Genomic DNA, 18,979 nt, shown 5'->3' on the forward strand with positions numbered 1-18,979 from the left:
TGAGAGGGTTGACAATCTTTGTGTCTGCTTGTGTGAATATTGAAGTTCTACTGTCAGCAAATTTCAATTGTATAATACAGTGTTATCAACTTTAGTCACCATGTCACGCATTAGATCCTCAGAACTTATTCTTCTTGTAACTGAAAGTTTGTGTCTGTTTACAAACTGATTCTAATTTTCCCTCATCTACCCGCTGGTAACCAGTGAAGTTATTATTTTTTTTTGTACGCCATCAATCATTTTTATTTTTTACTGACAATCTTCCTAAATGAAAGAGAATTAATTAAGTTAATTTATAAAAAAGATTAAAAATCAAGTATAGATCTTGGTGATTCTAGAATTATCAGGAAAAAGAACCATCTCCCTTTTATTAGCAGTTTACTCTCATAGCAAGAAATACAAAGACCTGGAAACGTTTTCTAAGTATCAGGAACTTGAAGGACATATCGATGGCACCGTTCCCAGAGGGAGCAGAATAGACTATGCTCATGGATAATGAAGCAGGGCATCCCTGTGCTTCAATAAAAGTCTTTCAAACAAGCTCTTGAAGTTGTCTCTTGTGCTAAAGGATTAAGCCATTAACCTTAACTGTGCCAATGTGTTTTTACTTTCAAATCCCACTTAATTAGTATCCAAGGTAATATTTAGTACAAACTTCATATAGAAGAACGTGTAAAAGCATTAGCTGCTCATAAACATGATGGTCTTTTGAGACGCCATAAAGGAAAAAGATGCCAGGCAGAATATAAACTGTTATCTGCATAAATGTGTAATACAATTTGAGCCAAGAGGATACGTTGCCAGAAGGCTTGGTAACATACTAAAGGGTAGCACCATCTAAAATAACTTTCTATGATGGTAGAAATGCTCTATGTCTATCTGTTCAATAGGACAGCCAGTAGCCACATGTGGCTATTGAGGATGGAAGTGTGGCTAATGCAACTGAAGAACTAAATTTTAAATTTTATTAATTTTAAGTTTAAATTGTTGCATGTGGCTCAGGCTACCATATTGGACAGTGCAATTATAATGACTTATGATAAATCATTGCAATACAATTGCATGAAATACCGATCATGTTTAGGTGAATGATTGCCATATTAACAGCTCTTTGCCACCGTTGCCTCCTCTGCAACTCCCTCCCACTACCCTCCCCCTCCCACTGCCATCCCCGACATTGGGTTTCACTGTGTGGCTCAGTGGTAAAGAATCTGCCTGCCCATGTGGGAGACATGGGTTCGATTCCTGGGTTGGGAAAATTCTCTGGAGAAGGAAATGGTGACCCACTCTAGTATTCTTGCTTAGGAAGTCCCATGGAGGAGCCTGGTAGGCTACAGTACATAGGGTTGCAAAAGAGTTGGACAAGATTGAGCAACTAAACAATGGCACCAACAATCTTCCTCGAAAACCTCTTTGTTTTTAAATGTAGTTTGCTTGGCTGTGTTGACAAGTCTCGTGCTTAAGGAAAAGTAAGATCTTGAAGTCAAATCTAGCCTCTATACCCCAAAACGGAATTAAATCTCTGAGACAAGAGTTTTGGGTGAAGTAGAAAAGAAGAGCTTTATTGCTAGGCCAGGCAGAGGGGGCCTAGCAATAAAAAAGTGCATGTTCTGACCTGGAGGGGCTAGTGAGGAGTCTTATAGTTATGGTTTAAAGATGCGATCAGCTCATGGACATTCTTCTGATGGTTGGTGGTAAGGTAAATGGGAGTCAGCATCGTCAACGTTTCAACTGGTTTGGGGTGTAGGTGCTTGTGGGCATCATACCATTAATTTCTCCCACCTGGCCTGAATTTCAGTTTCTGCAAAACAGCTTGAAGATATTGCTATGTGTATCCCTTGAGGGGGAACCAGGACTCTGTCCCAAGGTTCCACTATTATTTCTTGACTGTTCCTCCCTGTCTCTACAGCCCCTCCCTTCCCTAATTAGCATCTGTTTGGACGTGCCCTTTGGAACTCAGTGAAGGTCTTTGCCAACAAATGTCCATCTAGTCAAAGCTGTGGTTTTCCCTGTAGTCCTGTATGGATGTGAGAGTTGGACTATAAGGAAAGCTGAGTGCCAAAGAATTGATGCTTTTGAACTGTGGTGTTGGAGGAGACTCTTGAGAGTCCCTTGGACTGCAAGGAGATCCAACCAGTCCATCCTAAAGGAGATCAGTCCTGAATATTCATTGGAAGGACTGATGCTGAAGCTGAAATTCCAATACTTTGGCCACCTAATGTGAAGAACTGACTCACTGGAAAAGCCCCTGATGCTGGGAAAGATTGAAGGCAGGAGGTGAAGGGGATAACAGAGGATGAGATGGTTGGATGGCATCACCGACTCAATGGACATGAGTTTGAGGCGTGCTGCAGTCCATGGGGTCGCAAAGAGTTGGACACAGCTGAGCGACTAAACTGAACTGAAGTGAAGGTCTTAGAGGCTAAATAAAGCCCATTTCCTATAATCAAGAAATGAAGGACAAAGAAAAGCTATTGTGCCCCGGGGCCCCACAGAGTCCTGCTTGGTATCAATCTCAGGCCTGCTGTTGACTTCCGAGATTGTTTTTGCAAGGCCAGATGAAATGGAGAGATGAAGCTATGTCTTAATATCTTTTAAAAAATATCTTCCTTCAGAAAAATTTCCCCTGAATTCCAGATTGTGTTAGGTTGATTAATTTCAGTCTAACACCATTCTCTCGCTGTGTTTGCTGGTTAGAGCAGTGAGCTGATGTATCATTAGTTTTGTATTCTGAGGCCATGACTAATTTGTCAGGAAGTTTTCTTTATTGCACAAGCTCTCAAAGGTGTTTATAGATGTATTTGAGTTCTCTTTATGGCTCCTAGGATGCACATATCTGAATCATAGCACCACCTTCATCCAGTTGGCTTATTATACACAAAGATGTACAGGACCATCTATAAAAGGAAGGACAAAGACCACGTTTGAAATACCCAGAGGCCAATTATCTTCACAGCATCTAGGTGACACTATATGGGTTAGGTTATGGATCGAGTTATTTTCTAGTTGCTCTGCTTGCTTTTTATCTAACAACTGCCCACATACCTAATGCAATGAGTGTCTTTACCAACAAGGAACACAATTAGCCATCTCTTCTCTCTGCTTCCCTTCTACTCTCTTCCTTCCTGTAACCTTCCAGAGTGATTACTACTATGTATTTTGGAAAGGCTCTGTGCTCTGCACTGTGGAAGGGCCTGAGATAAAGCATAGTTGGTTTTTGCTCTCAAATAGCCTAGAATTTGTCAGAGTTCTAAGTGTGTAGAGATTGTTCTATAAATGTTGGTTACCAGAACTTGCAAATTACTGGGGAATTAATGCATGGGAGGAGTGTTTATCGAGACCCTGAAAAAAAGTGAAAGTTGCTCAGTTGTGTCCGACTCTTTGCAACCCCATGGACTGTAGCACACTAGGCTCTACTGTCCATGGAATTCTCCAGGCAAGAATATTGGAGTGGGTAGCCATTCCCTTCTCCAGGAGATCTTTCAGACCTAGGGATCGAACCCAGGTCTCTTAATTGCAGGTGGATTCTTTACCGACTAAACATTGTACATATTCTCTGCCTTCGGGGAGCTGGCAGTTTAGGCAGGGAGGGGGAAAAAGTAGCACACATTAAATAAATATCGAACAATTAAATTTAAACTGTGAGATGGTGATTATTTTAAATATAAATAGGCATTTTAAAGGAGAAAAACTAGGGAATTCCCTGGTGGCCCAGAGGTTAAGATTTCACATTTTCACCACTGAGGGCCTGGAATCGATGCCTGCTCTGGAAACTAAGATCCCACAAGCTGTGCTGCATGGCAGAAAAAATTTAAGAATGAAAGGAGTGAAACTAAAGAGAAAAGAGGTAGAGAAGAGGAGGTCTCTGTTCCTTTTTGGCTTCTTTTATGCAGACAGTAGCTTTGGTCTATGATTAGTAGATAAACTAAGCCAATCAAATCCATGACCACTGATGAACCTGTAACCATTTACATATTAGCATTGTACACTAAATTTATGGAGGTCTTAATGACCCTTATAGTTTAAGACAACTATTGTTAATCATGAAAATTTCCACTGAGGCTGGGGAATAGTGCTAGGCAGGGGGTGATTGTGTTGTAGCTCTCAGAGAAGTTCTGAAGATTAGAAGGACTGAAATAGGAGACAAAAGAAAATGCCGGATAGCTGCAGAGTCTTTGGCTCCAAGGAATCAACATAGGGTACCTTTGATCTGGCCTTTACAACTATTCTAAGTCCTGCCCTGTGCCTGGAGGTTGACCAGTGTAGATGAAATCAAGAGATGCCTTGGCCTTCTGCTTTCCAGCTGGGCTTGGTCAATGGATTAGGCTGGCAAGACACCAGAGAGAGAGAGGCGAACGGAGTCAGAGTATTGATTCCTCTGGCTTTCTACTTTGGAATCATGATGGGTTGGCTGCCTTCATTAACTAAAAGGTCACAACTCCTGTTGGGGGTCCTTTTTGTGTAGCTGTCACTCCTGATTCTATTAAGTGATCCTTGCCCCTTTAGGTCTAGAGATGAACCACCTACGAGTCCTAAGGTACTGTACAAATCCTTGTTGACTTCCTGACACCCTGCCTGAACTCGGGTAGCCTCAGCCTGCAGCAGCTTGAAGTGGGGCTTGGGTTCCCAGCTGGAGATCAAGGCTGGGTCCCAGTGGTGAGAGCACCAGATCCTAACCACTAGACCAGTGGTCGGCGACAAGGGCCCTGGTCTTCTCAGCTTTGCAGAAAAGAATTCCTACAAAGACAGGAAGTAGTGAAGCAAGTAAAGTACTTCTTAGGAGAAAAAGAGTACTGTAGGTGTGGACAGACACATGGGCGGGCTCAGAGAGAGTCGCTGAGGGGCTCCCTTGTGGCAGCTTGAATTACCTTTATGGGGCATTTCTTCTGGGTTTCCCTTGGCCAGTCATTTTGATTTGCCTGGTTCACAGCCCATATTTGGTTTATCTCAGGATCCTCCCTTGTGTGCACACACATCTCTCTGCCAACATGGATTCTGCTGCAAAGGCCTGTGGGCAGAACCTCCCTTGACAGCCCTCATCTTTGACCTGCAAGGAACCTTTCTGTGCATGTGTGGTCCGGGAAGTCTCCAGACTTCAAGAACGAGAAATACACGATCTGGGCAGGGCCCAGCTTCCTCCCTTAATTGCCCTACTATTCCCGTCTTGGAGTTTCAGGCCACATGGAATGAATGAATCTCCAATCTCTTTACCCTGGGTGTGAGGGTCGGGGGTGGGTGGGGGTGGAAGGCATCTACCTCCTATGTCCATTGCTTGGTAAATAGAGTTGTTATTACACTCAAGTACCCAACTGCAGCAAGCTGATGATTTCCAGTTTGGTGTAGATTCTGGGACGGCTGAGGAGCTTCAAGTGCTTACATCTACCCATCAGACCATTTCTTCCAAGCCAAGCTGAGATGCTAACTCGGATGGCATGTGAGTTTTTCTTTTCTAAACATTTATGAAACAAACACAACATTGTAAAGCAATTATCCTCCAATTTAAAAAAAAGAGGAAAAAGCAAATATTTATTTGGCCGTGGGATCTTCAATCTTCATTGTGCCATGTGGGGTCTTTAGTTGTGGCACGTGGACTCTAGTTGTAGCATGCGGGATCTAGTTCCCTGGCCAGGGATTGAACCCAGGTCTCCTACATTGGGAGCACAGAGTCTTATCCACTGGACCATCAGGGAACTTTCAGCATGCGTGAGTTGGAGCGTGGAGTAAACCTAGTTGATGTGATGACAGTGGTTATAACCAATCATTTGCTGGAAAATACTGTGGACTCCACCCCTGAAGAGAGTTCCAGCATGCAAGGAGACCAAGCCACCCAATTGTAGGCAAACGGTGACTGCCAGCCATGCTTGTCAACGTTTTCTGTAGCTACACCAGGATCACTTCCCATGTGCGCTTGCAAAAAGCATTGAATTGCACGCACTGCTTAATTAGCTAAAGCTCTAACAGCCCTATTTGCATGTGAAAAATGCTGTTTGCACGAGAAAATACAGAGTTTTGTGCACACAAATGATTTGCTTATACAAAATTGTATCTAACGTTTTGGGTTCTCAAAAACTTATTACTTAAAGCTCATGGTCTTAGAGCAGTTATCACAAGATGGCAAAGCAACCTGATGACAGTCTTTCTTTACCCACGTGTGGTTTTATCCCAGGCCTTCACATCCTATCTGTCTTTAACTGCTCTCTTTCTGAATCTGCCCAGGAGATTCAAGGAGTTGGGGTGGGGGACGGTGCCGGGGGGCGGGGGGGAAAGAAACAGAGGCTGACATCCTGCTTCACTTCGCACTGACAGCTGAGCTCTCATCATGGTGCCTTGCAACCAACATTGATGTGCAAATCAAGATCTCACAAGGGTTTGTAAGTCCCAGGTGGAACTCATCGCAAAAGCATTTTAAAAACAAAATTGCCTTTTGACATGTGAACTGATTAAGTGTGAAATGCCCTTCCCTTTGAGGATAAACTTGGAGAACTCTGAAGTAAGACCCACAGGATGGCTGGTCAGACGTTAGTCACTCAGTCCAAGGTGGTATGTTAACATCCCAGAGCAAACTTGGGGCTTTACTCTGGAGCAAAGTAAAATTATGGCACCGAAAACCTTTGGACTGTCTGTGTTGTTGTTGTTGTTGAGTAACTAAGTTGTGTCCAGTTCTTTTCCAACCCCATGGACTGTAGCCTACCCTCTGTCCATGGAATTTTCCCAGGCAAGAATGCTGGAGTGGGTTGCCATTTCCTTTTCCAGGGGATCTTCCTGATCCAGGGATTGAACCCTTGTCTCCTGCATTACCAGGTGGTGTCTTTATCACTGAGCCACCTGGGAAGGCCTTCAGACTGTCCGTGGCCTTCAGACTGTCCGTAACCCACATGATTTTGTTTTAGCCGTGAAGTGATATTTCCTATTCAAATAAGGAATGTTTGGTATTGAAACTGTTAAGTAGTTTGAAAAGCTTACAATTCGTGTAAGTCAATCAACCAACTCTGTCAAATAAATATTTATTTCCTACTGTGGGCTGGGTACCATCTAGGCTGCCAAAGTGAAAATAAAGTGAAAGTGTTAGTCGCTCAATTGTGTACTCTTTGCAACCCATGGACTGTAGCCCACCAGGCTCCTCTGCCTGTGGGATTCTCCAGGCAAGGATGCTGGACTAGGTTGCCATTTCCTTCTCCAGGGGATCCTCCCAAACCAGTGATTGAACCCTGTGCTCTCACACTGCAGGCAGATTCTTTACCATCTAAGTCACCAGGGAAGACTGCCAAAGAAACACTAAAAAAGTTATGGTCCCTGACCTCAGGGAAATTATATGCTTACTGAGTTAAAGAAAATACATATGAAATGAGATAAGTGGTGAAGAATTATGGTAGAGTGTTCTATTCATATTGATATTCACTGAACGCCTATTAAATGTTAGCCATGGGAGTAGGGGTAAAATGATTGGACTTTGCTTTGATTCAGAGGTGCTTACTATCTGATTGGTGAGTGATGTGGGCATAGGTTGTATTTGTTAGAGAATTTGATAAGGGGGAGGGCATAGTAGGTTGGGATAATTGAGAAACGGCAGAATTTCAGCTGACTGTTAAATGATGGGTAAGATTTAGGTGGTTGAAGATGAGGAGTCAGCTGTAATCGAAGAGGAGGAATATAGGGCTGGAAGCTGGAATATACATGATAAAATGGGTTAGAAAAGGAGCTGACTGGCTTATTTTTTTAAGAAAAATATTAATTATTTTATTGAAGTGCAGTTAATTTGCAATGTAACAGATGTACAGCAAAGTGATTCAGTTATACATCTACTAGACATAAATATATATATATTCAGATTCTTTTCCATTGTAGGTTATTACAAAATATCGAATACATTCCCCTGTGCTATACAGTATGTCCTTATTGGATTTCTATTTTATATACAGCAGGGTGTAGCTGTTAATTCCAAATTTCTAATTTATCCTTTCCTTGCCCCTTCCCTTTTAGTAACCATAAGTTAGATTTCTAGGCCTGTGAGTTGATTTCTGTTTTGTAAATAAGTTCATTTGTATCATATTTTAGATTCTACCTGTAAGTGATGTCATAGGACATTTGCTTTTGTCTGTCTTCATTTGGTATGATAATCTTTAGCTTCATCAGCATTGCTACAAATGGCATTATTTCATTCTTTTTATAGCTGCATAATTTTCCATTGCATATGTATACAACAGGAGAGGAAATAGCAACCCACTCCAGTGTTCTTGTCCGGGAAATCCCATGGACAGAGAGGCCTGGTGGGCTACGGTCCATGGAGTCGCAAAGAGTCAGACATGACTGGGTGACTGATCTCACACATGTATACATCTTCTTTATTCATTCATCTGTCAACAAATGAATGACACGTTGTGTCCATGTCTTGGCTATTGTAAGTGCTGCTGCTATGAACATTGGAGTGCATGGGTGTTTTTGAATTAGGGTTTTTATCTTTTTGGGCTTCCAAAGTGGCTTAGTGTTAAAGAATCTGCCTGCCAATGCAAGAGATGCAAGAGACATGTTTTCAGTTCCTGGGTAAGGAAGATCTCCTGGATGGGGAAATGGTAACCCGCTCCAGTATTCTTGCCTGAAAAATCCCATGGACAGAGGAGCCTGGCAGGCTACAGTCCATGGGGTCAAAAAGAGTCTGACAGGACTGAGCGCGCACGCGCTTTGTAACTTTTGTCTTTTAAACTGGTTTCTTTTTTTAAGACAGGAATTGGTTTGGAGAGTAGTAGGGGATGTGTCCTTCTCTCTTTGACTTTGCCCTAGAAACTTTAAAGACAGGGACCATCAGGGTACACCTCGGTGGGGAACATCAGTTAGGTGGCATGTCATGCTGCCAGCAACTGGATTCCTTTCCACTCCTTTCTCTTTAATTGCCAGGCGTCTATCTTTTACAATAGAGTGCCTTTTCTTCTGCAGATAAGCGCCAGGTGAGCTCTCGTTTTATATGTGGGAATGTATCAGCAGTGTCCTCAGCAAAAGCCCTGTCATCAATCACGCTTGACAAAGTCGGGGATGCGGGAGGAGGGGAGACGTTTGCTTTTCATTTAGGGAGGCACAAAGGTCAAAGCCAGCTTTGCTCTCAGTAGGGTTTTCAGTCCCAATATTCTGGTCTACACCTTTCTTTCTCTCCTTGTCAGACTTGTAGCATTTTTTTCTGCCCTTTTCCACTTCTTTCTTATACGAAACGTATTTTACAAGTCTCTGTCAAGTCCTATGAAATATCCTTGATGCACGAAGTCTAGAGGGCCTTTAAAAAATTCCCTCATCTTGTATTATTCAGGGAACACTGATCAGTCCTTTCTTGTCTCTACATCTCCCTTCTTGGCTCTGCTGTGAGGACAGGGCTGGGACAGCCAGAGTGATGGAGGAAGGGAAGAAGAGAAATGGCAAATGGAAGGAAAGTAATTATGTGTTGGGCCAGCCACTGGCTCATGCTCAGAGCGGGGCAGATACAAGGGAGCAGAATGAAATCGCGGAGAAGTCTTGGACTGGCTTGGTGGGATGGGAGCAGTCCAAGCTGAACAACAGAGTGGACCTGCTGAGTAATTCAGATTGGACCTCAGTCTAGCCTGGATGATCAGTGCAAGTTAGAGAATCAGAACCTGAGTGCAGGCGAACCAGAGGCTTAGCTTAAGCTCTGTGATGGTGAGTCAGGGCCAGGCATGGGTCAGTGAACCGGTGAAGTTGCTCAGTCGTGTCCGACTCTTTGCTATCCCACTGTAGCCTACCAGGCTCTTCCATCCATGGAATTTTCCAGGCAAGAATACTGGAGTGGGTTGCCATTTCCTTCTCCAGGAGATCTTCCCCACCCAGGGATCGCACCCAGGTCTCCCGCTTTGCGGGCAGATGCTTTACCGTCTGAGTCACCAGGGGTCAGTAGTCAGATAAAAATCAAAACCAGGAAGACATCACAGCACAAGGAAGAAGGATGGGAAGGCACTCAGTCCAGGTGTAGAAATGGAAACTGCCTCCTTCCTGAGACCCACAACAGAGAGGAAAACATGCTCTCCCCTGGGAACAGGACTTAACAGCATAGGCGACGAAGTCAGCCGTCTGCAGGGCCAGGCAGGTACCCAAAGAGTGAGGAGAGCGTGGTGTAGGAATGCATACAGGAGTGGTGGGGACTGTGGCCAGTCAGACGCTGCCCATCCTGTCTGTCTGAAGGGAGAGGTTGCTCCTCAGGGCTAATAGATACCTAGTCACCCAGAGGAAAACAAGCCCAGTGTTGCCAGTTCTGATGTTTTTCAAAAGAAAAAGTAAAAAAAAGAAAAAATTGGATTTTTGAAACGAATCTTCCTTTAAAAAAATCTTGGCAATGAATTCACATTTTTTGAAAAACACCATAAGGCCAGGATTGTACTGGCTAAACCAAACAAATCTGTGGGCTGCCTGTGCACCAGTCCCGTAAGTGGGAAGAACGGGCTCCCTGCCACTGGACAGAACTGACGTCTCCACTCCCTACTGCCTGACTTTTTGGACCTGTGTTACTAGTCCTTTGAAAGCCTCTGGATCCTCATAAGCAAGAGGTAGACAGTAATAATTTAGTTATAGAGTGCTGTAATAATTACAGGTGATGTATGTGGAGTCCCTTATCTACTTTATTCTTTTAAGGACTTTAACACTAAGCTTTACATATTTCATGAACACAGTTTGATCTGTTTTGACATATGCATACACCTATGAAACCATCACACAATTTAGTATAAGCAAGTCAAGTATTTTCTTGTACTTCTTTGCATTCTTGTCTGGAAAATCCCATGGACAGAGGAGCCTGGTGGGCTATATAGTCCATGGGGTCGCAAAAGAATCGGACATGACTGAGCAACTGAACCGCCCCACCACTAATTCTGCTTGGCTCAAGAAAAGGCATCCAGGGACCAGGGAGAGGCTGATGGGATAGAGAATTCATAGAAGTGGGAGGAAGGGGAATCTCACAGGGAAAGTGAGTCAACCAAGTGGTCAGCGAAATAGTGGTTGCTTTCAGGGCACTTGGTGGAAACCAGGAGCCATGCCGCCTCTCTCTAGGGGATACAAAAAGGCAAGGATGCCTATAGTGGGAATCGAGTCTCAGATAACTGAAAAGTAAATAACACAGAACACAAATGTACACACGATAGCAACCGGTAGTAGAGGATTAGTTTTCAAATCCTCGTTGGCTCCAGCACCAGCAAGCAATTATTGTATTTACTGATCTGGCTATAAATATGACAACAGTAACTTACCATGTCAAGGACTGAGGAGGCTATCTTACTTCCTCAGTCTAAGAGTGGAGAATCTACCCTACTTAGTAACCAGTAATGCCCACCCCCGCCTCCTATTCACCTAGTTCCCATCCCCCACCCTCTCCCACATCACCATTCTCCATTCTTTCTCAAATCCGTTTCTCTTTGTCTTCCTGTCTTCCATCTGCTGTCTTATTCTCCTTTCTTCTCTCATCCAAAGGGCTGTTAAGTCCTCCTATATGTTCTCCCTCCTATATATCTCTTTAAATCTGTCCCTCTTTTTAATTCCTGCTGCTGCTGCTGCTAAGTCGCTTCAGTCGTGTCCGACTCTGTGCGACCCCATAGATGGCAGCCCACCAGGCTCCTCCGTCCCTGGGATTCTCCAGGCAAGAACACTGGAGTGGGTTGCCATTTCCTTCTCCAATTCGTGAAAGTGAAAAGTAAAAGTGAAGTCACCCAGTCATGTCCGACTCTTAGCAACCCCATGGACTGCAGCCCACCAGGCTCCTCCATCCATGGGATTCTCCAGGCAGGAATACTGGAGTGGGGTGCCACTGCCTTCTCCACTTTTTAATTCCTAGTGTATATAAATTTCTCTTTTCCCTATTCACTTTGCTTGATCTAGAATTATGTGTCACCTTGATGCCTTTCTTTCCACCCCTCCCCCCCTAAAGCTGACGTGACTCTCTACTGTCTGTTGAATGAAGGTCAGACTCCTTGACGTACTATTCAAGGTCCTGTATACACTTTTCTGTACCTACCCCACAGACCTATTTTTCCTTCTACTCCCTTCATCCTGCAAACCCCGAGACCCTTACTTCAGAAGCTCTTTGTTGGGAAAGACCTCCATAGATTACATTCATTGTTGAAGGACAATTGATTCTGTGATTTGTCTTAGATCCTATAATAACTGGGTTTGAAACTGTTATTACTCTCTGCTTAGGAATATATATGCTTCCCTAAAACATGTCTCCCATCCCCCTTAATGTTAATAACTTAAAAACATCCCAATAACTTAATCCATCATTAGCTAAGGTCTGTTTGGTCATTTTTCCAAGAGCCAAGCCTGTTTGATGCATTGCTCCCTACTTGGTCATGACAGTCCTGTGATGCATTATGTCACTCAATATTTTCACCCCAGAATAATAAATTGGAGAAATGAGACATCTGCCTACAATTTATTCCTGTTATGTCTTTTCCTTCCTGAAAAGGAAATGCCAACACTTCTAAAATGAGAAAGCTGGGTCAACTTAACCCTTTAAAAAGTTACCACGGATCCAAGGGACAGTCACTTCATTTTTTTTGTGTGTCTTACATGTTTGGTTGAAACACAAAAATATTTTTGCCTTTAGCTTGAAAAGGTGTTACATTAATGAATTAAGAGTGAATGCGATCTTAGGTGTCACTGTACTCACTCACCACAGGGACCCATGGACACGGTAGACTGGGCCCTCGAGGGAGGTGGTTGAGAGTGGTGGGTGGTTGAGAGCATGGATTTTGGACTCAAGCCCTTCTTCTTTTGTTTACTAAGTGAATGCTCTTGGATCTATGATTGCCGAGGTCTTCAGTTCAAAAAAATGAAAATGACTGTCTATATCACAAAGGGTCCAGGGTGGATGAAATGAGCTAGTATAAGCAAAAATCTAATATATATATATAAATATATTAAAAATATATATATAGCAAACTCTTAGTAAGTAGTATTATTTTTAATTTGGTAGACAAGTATAAAGACTATGACAGAGTAAATATTGCTATGCTAGACATAAACAAAGTAGCTGTAGAGAAAGAGCATCTAACAGAGTTTTGGGGTAGATTTCACTGATATTGTAGGAGTGTCTAACATTTATTGAGTGCTTATAATGTGCTAGGAAATGTTCAATTCTCACCACAAGTTTTTGAGGTTAGATGTGATTGCTCAGCTCTGTTTCACAGAATCTGAAGGCACAGTGAGGTTAAGTAACTTGTGTAAGGACACCCAGCTTCTTGCAAGGCTCAGGAAAGACTTCCAAAAAGAGAAGTGCCTCTTGGAGTTCCCTGGTGGTCCAGTGGTTAAGAATCCACCTTGTGATGCAGAGGCCTCGGGTTTGATCTCTGCCTGGGGAACTAGGATCCTGCATGCCGCGGAGCAACTAAGGCCGTGTGCCAGGACTACCGAGCCTGCACACGCCGGTGCCTGCGTGCCACAACTGAGAGTCCGTGCACCGCGATGAAAGAGCCCACCTGCCACAGCTGACCTCCACACACCAACTAAATAAATGAATACTTTTTAAAAAGAGGGACACCTATGGCCATATCAGCAGATCCCCATACATATGAAAGTTAGTAACTGGTTATGTTTGAGGATAGGAGGCAAAAGATCTCTTGTACAGGGGTCGAGGTGATGTGCTTGAGGAGTTGAGAGTCGTGGTGATGGAGAAGAGAGGAAGAAATCTCTACCAGGTGTAAAGGGGAGAAAGCAGGGTCCGGCTTCATGCTTCTTTCCTGTGATTTCTAGGGGCTCTCAGAGTGCTTGACTCCATAGACTGCAGCCTACCAGGCTCCTCTGTCCATGGGATTTTCCAGGCAAGAGTACTGGAGTGGGTTGCCATTGCCTTCTCCACTTGTATACAGTAGTTAACACTAAATTAATGAATTTAGAAAAATAATCAGTAAAATATGGTTTGTCACAACCAGTATATTCAGAGGAAACAGCAAGAAGAAACATCCATATAAATATTATGCTTTTAAAAAAACTTGAATGATTAAAATCACTAGTCGCTCTTTGGGGAGAGGTTTACTGTCTCAGGGGAAAATTGTTTTCGGTAAAGAAGCTGGAAGGACCAACCATGAATTATCTGTTGATTTTTTTTCTTCTTCTTCTTTTTTGTTTTTAATAATAGAAGGCACTTGGAAAACAGGGAGAGAGGAGTAGAAGACCCAAAAGATAACAGGTTAGGGTTAGGGTTAGGGTTAGGGTTAGGGTTAGCAGATGGGGAAGAAAGGCACTCAGTGCTGGCTCTACGGTGTCTTGCTGCTGCTGCTGCTGCCAAGCTGCTTCAGTCATGTCTGACTCTGTGCAGACTGCAACCTGCCAGGCTCCTCTGTCCATGGGATTTTCCAGACCAGAATACTGGAGTGGGTTGCCATGCCCTCCTCCACGAGATCATCCCGACCATGGGATGGAATCCAGGTCTCTTGCATTGCAGGCAGATTCTTTACTGTGAAGCCACCATGGCTTCCCTGGTGTCTTGCTGGTGCTGCTAAGTCACTTCATTCATGTCTGACTCTGTGCGACCCCATAGATGGCAGCCCACCAGGCTCCCCCATCTCTGGGATTCTCCAGGCAAGAACACTGGAGTGGGTTGCCATTTCCTTCTCCAATGCATGAAAGTGAAAAGTGAAAGTGAAGTTGCTCAGTCGTGTCCGACCCTCAGTGACCCCATGGACTGCAGCCTTCCAGGCTCCTCCATCCATGGGATTTTCCAGGCAAGAGTACTGGAGTGGGGTGCCATTGCCTTCTCTGCCCTGGTGTCTTACTTTGAGCCAAACTCACTGGTCCCCTGAAAGGGAACAAGCCGGCTAGCTGAATGATGTCAACACAAACCAACAACAGAACCTGGAGAGCTCCTCAAAAACCGTCCAACTCAATCCAAATTTAATCTCTTCAGTTGTCTGACACTGAAGACTGAACAACTGGTTACCTTACAGGGTCTTCAAACTTTTTAGCAGCTTTTGTTGGATGGTGCACACTGTCTAGGGCCTTCCTGGTGGCTCAGCGGTAAAGAATCCTCCTGTAGTGCAGGAGCCATAGGAGATGTGGGTTGGATCCCTGGGTGGGAAAGATCCCCTGGAGGAGGGCATGGCAACCCACTCCAGTATTCTTGCCTGGAGAATTCCATGGACAGAGGAGCCTGGCAGGGTACGGTCCATGGGGTCACAGAGAGTCAGACACGACAGAAGCGACGTAGCATGCATGCATGCCCACTGTCTGCAGACTGGCTGCCAGAGGGGACACAGCTTGCAAAGGAAGTGCCATTAACCTGGGGCACTCTGATCCCAGGCACCCTCTAGGCTCTGCTTCTAGAGGAAGGTGTGATAAATTCCAGTCACGTTAATAGCACCAAGCTTTTAGGTAAAACTGTACAGGCTACAAAGCGCCTTCACATACTTTATCCCTTGGGTGTCATAGAATCCTGATGGAACAGACCTTATCACCCAATTTATTAGATTTGAAGGACTGAGTCTCAGAGCAGTCAGCTGAAGTGTCTTGGGTTGTGCGGTAAAGCTAGGATACCCATCTCCACCGTCAGACTGGAAGCTCAGTGCTTCTTCCTTACGATCATTTGCTTCTGCAGAGTGGTCACTGGGGTTATTTCTAGAGCTGAGGTCTGTTCCCAGGTCAGTGTCCAGAGAACCTAGAAATAAGGACGGCACATACTCTGTAATGATTAAATGAGCTTCTGTTAGTTAGGATTCTATAATTATTTTTAATTAATTAGTCCAGTGGAGTCCATTCAATGGAAGAATCTACATATACTAATTGAAGAGTGTTTTTTTTTTTTTTAAGCTCTTTAAGAATGCTTGAATCTATTCTGTACAATGATTAATATATATGACTTCTACACACACGTGGGCCTCCCTGGTGGCTCAGTGGTAGAGAATCTTCCTGCCACTGCAGGAGATCCAGGTCCAATCCCTGCATCAGGAAGATCCCCTGGAGAAGGAAATGGCAACTCACTCCAGTGTTCTTGCCTGGGAAATCCTGTGGACAGAGGAGCCTGGTGGGCTACCGTCCTTGGGGCTGCAAAAGAGTCGGACTCAACTGAGTGACTAAACAACAGCAAACAACACACACATGTTATAAGTGCCATGCTCTTCACTGATATGGCTCTGTTTGTTTTTTTTCACTAAAGAAATTCCAAAACGTGCTAACAAGTCTGTGTACAAAGAGTCCTGGTTTCCTCTAGACCAGAGCTGTCCACAGACATGTGATGGTGGTGGTTTAGTTGCTAAGTCGTGTCCAGCTGTTTGACATTGCTTTACAATGTTGCATTGTTTCTGCTCTACAGCAAAGTGAGTCAGCTGTATGTACACATATATCCTGTCTTTTTTGATTTCCTTCTCATATAGGTCACCACGGAGCACTGAGCAGGGTTCCCTGTGCTGTACAGCAGGTCCTTGCTGGTTGTCCGTTTTAAATATAGCAGTGTGTACATGCAGATCTCAAACTCTCTGACTATTCCTACCCCCTCCCTTCCCCCCAGTAAAGTTCATTCTCCAAGTCTGTGAGTCTGTTTCGTAAATAAGCTCATTTGCTTAATTTCTTTTCAGATTCCGCATATAAGAGATATCATAAGATATTTCTCTTTCTCTGAGTTACTTCACTCAGTACAACAATCTCGAGGTCCATCGGCATCAAACGTCAATTCTAAAAAGATGAGATAGGTCATAGAAATGTGTGGATCTAGCCAGGTGTGAGAAAAAAGAAGTGGTTGAATCTACAGGGGATTTGGAAAATGTGGGTCCAGCCTAAATTCAAAATTAAAGCCCCCAAAGAAACAACAACTCTGGGCCAGTCTAAAATTTTGGGGGACGGTATTATGCTCAGTATAACCCAAGCAACATGCCTGCGTTCTCTTTGGCACCAAAATACCCTGAAATATTGTCTTAATGTTCTTCCACTATTTCCGTTATTCCACCCCTACCTTCTGGGAGCAGTAGCTCGGAGCATTACTGCTTGAATTTATGATTAAAATATTACTCTTACACCATGTGCGATAACGCATAGTCTGGAGACGATCCTGTGGGCATTTTCCCCTATGATATTCTCCTTTTTGGTTATGACAAGGGGTCTTAGCATGGTGATAAGTGGATGTGGGAAAGGCCTTTTTCACTGGCTTGGGAGATTTTATCCACAAGGCCTTGTGGAGGAGTCCTTTCTTAGTCAGTTAGAATTCCCTGGGTGGAGGGGCTTCACTGGTGTCCGTACATATTTTAACAATTGTGTTTATTTTTATGCTGTGCTGGGTCTTCGTTGCTGCGCGCGGACTTTCTCTGGTTGCAGTGAGCGGGGCTCCTCTCTAGCTGTGGTGTGCAGCGGCTTCTCGTCATGGTGGCTTCTCTTGTTGCAGTGCACAGGCTCTAGTGCCCGGGTTTCAGTAACGGCGGCTCCCAGGCTCGAGGGCACAGGCTCAATAGTCACATGGGTTTGGTTGCACCTTGGTATGTGGGACCTCCCCTGATCAGGGATTGAGCCCATGTCCCCTGCATTGGCAGGCAGACTGCCAAGCTCTGGACCACCACGGCCATACTGGTGTCCATACCTGCCTGCCCCAGGTATGCATTGCCACTCAGGTTGTTGTGACTTACTATCACTGTGACAACTAGGTCATGAGAAAAATCTATGTTTGGTCACACAGAGGTGTGCGACTGGTTATTATATTTCCTCATCTGGGAGACAATTCAGTATAACCCTGGGGTCTATCCTCTCTCCTCTCCTGCTTGCTTTTTCTGCAGTTACAGATGCACAGCTCCTTAAGCCAGTTGAGGTCTAAAATGTTACATTTTCAGGGAAGGCATCTAAACAATTAAGAGGTTAAAAAAAATCTGCCTCTCCCTTCCCATGTATGAAATAAATATTGGTTATGCCAAATTGGCTGTCCTGTGCCCTGTTAACAGTCTTCTGGTTATCCAAAGCATGGTCTCAATGGCTAATCAACAGTGCCCCAGGGAATATTTATGCAATGTACAGAAGGGAATAATTCCACTCCAACAGGAAAGTAAATTTAGCATCTTTAGGCAAATCCTTACATGACTGAAAAAAATGTGTGAGTATGTAGGAGTATGTGTGTGTGTGTGTGTGTGTGGCGAGAAAGATTTGGTCAAGTCAAAACTTTGACTACTTAATCTATTTCCTTCTAATCCAAGCTTGGGCCATCTAGTTATCAGCATAGATCATATAATATGGGGGTGGGAGGGAGGAGCTGTGGAGAGGAAGAAGTAAACAGCAAAGCTTCACATTATAAATCTGTTCCTTATTGCTTACAGCTCCAGGCAGCCTTAAGAATCAACTTTTATTAGCTCCCTATTAGGGGACCATTTCCCTTATAATTTGATTATTAGAATGGATATATTTGAAACCTACATTTCCATATAGATAGAACCACTCCATTTTTATGACCCTGATGCACTCTTAAAAACTCACTGAGAGACTCCATCTAAGTTTCCTCAGTTGATTGTTTTCAAGAATGAAATGAGAATAAAATCCAAGGAGCTCAGAGAGAGAGGGTTGAGGCCAGGAAGTGGAGAATGGTAAAAGTTGGTGCTTGGAGCCTCATTAGATACAGAAAGTGTTTTATTTTTGTTGATCCTTGGCCAAAGACGTCAATTAAGTGTTACTTTTGGATTTTTCTCTCTTTGCTCTATCCAATGGTATTTTAATTTTTTCCTTTTTTTTCCTCTTTTCTCTCCCCCTTCCACTTAATGTACATATTGAGGATGCTCAAACACCTGCAGAAATCCTGCTGACCTGTCTAGCGCTCAAGAGCTCGTTTCCTGATTCTGTGCTGGCATTAGTAGTAACAGCTAACACTCATGAACATTTTACTGTATGCTGAGCCCTGATGACATTGCCTCACCTTCACAAGTACTGATGTGACATGTGCAACTATCCTTCCCATCCAACAGATGAGTAGGAATCTGTGGATCAGGGTGTTCAAGCAAATCACCTAAGGTTGTGTACATAGTTTATAAAGGATGAG

The sequence above is a fragment of the Bos grunniens genome, chromosome 27 (genome assembly GCF_055505025.1).
Source record: "Bos grunniens cultivar Pamir isolate PY7600 chromosome 27, Bosgru_T2T1.0, whole genome shotgun sequence".
Classification (NCBI taxonomy): Eukaryota; Metazoa; Chordata; class Mammalia; order Artiodactyla; family Bovidae; genus Bos; species Bos grunniens.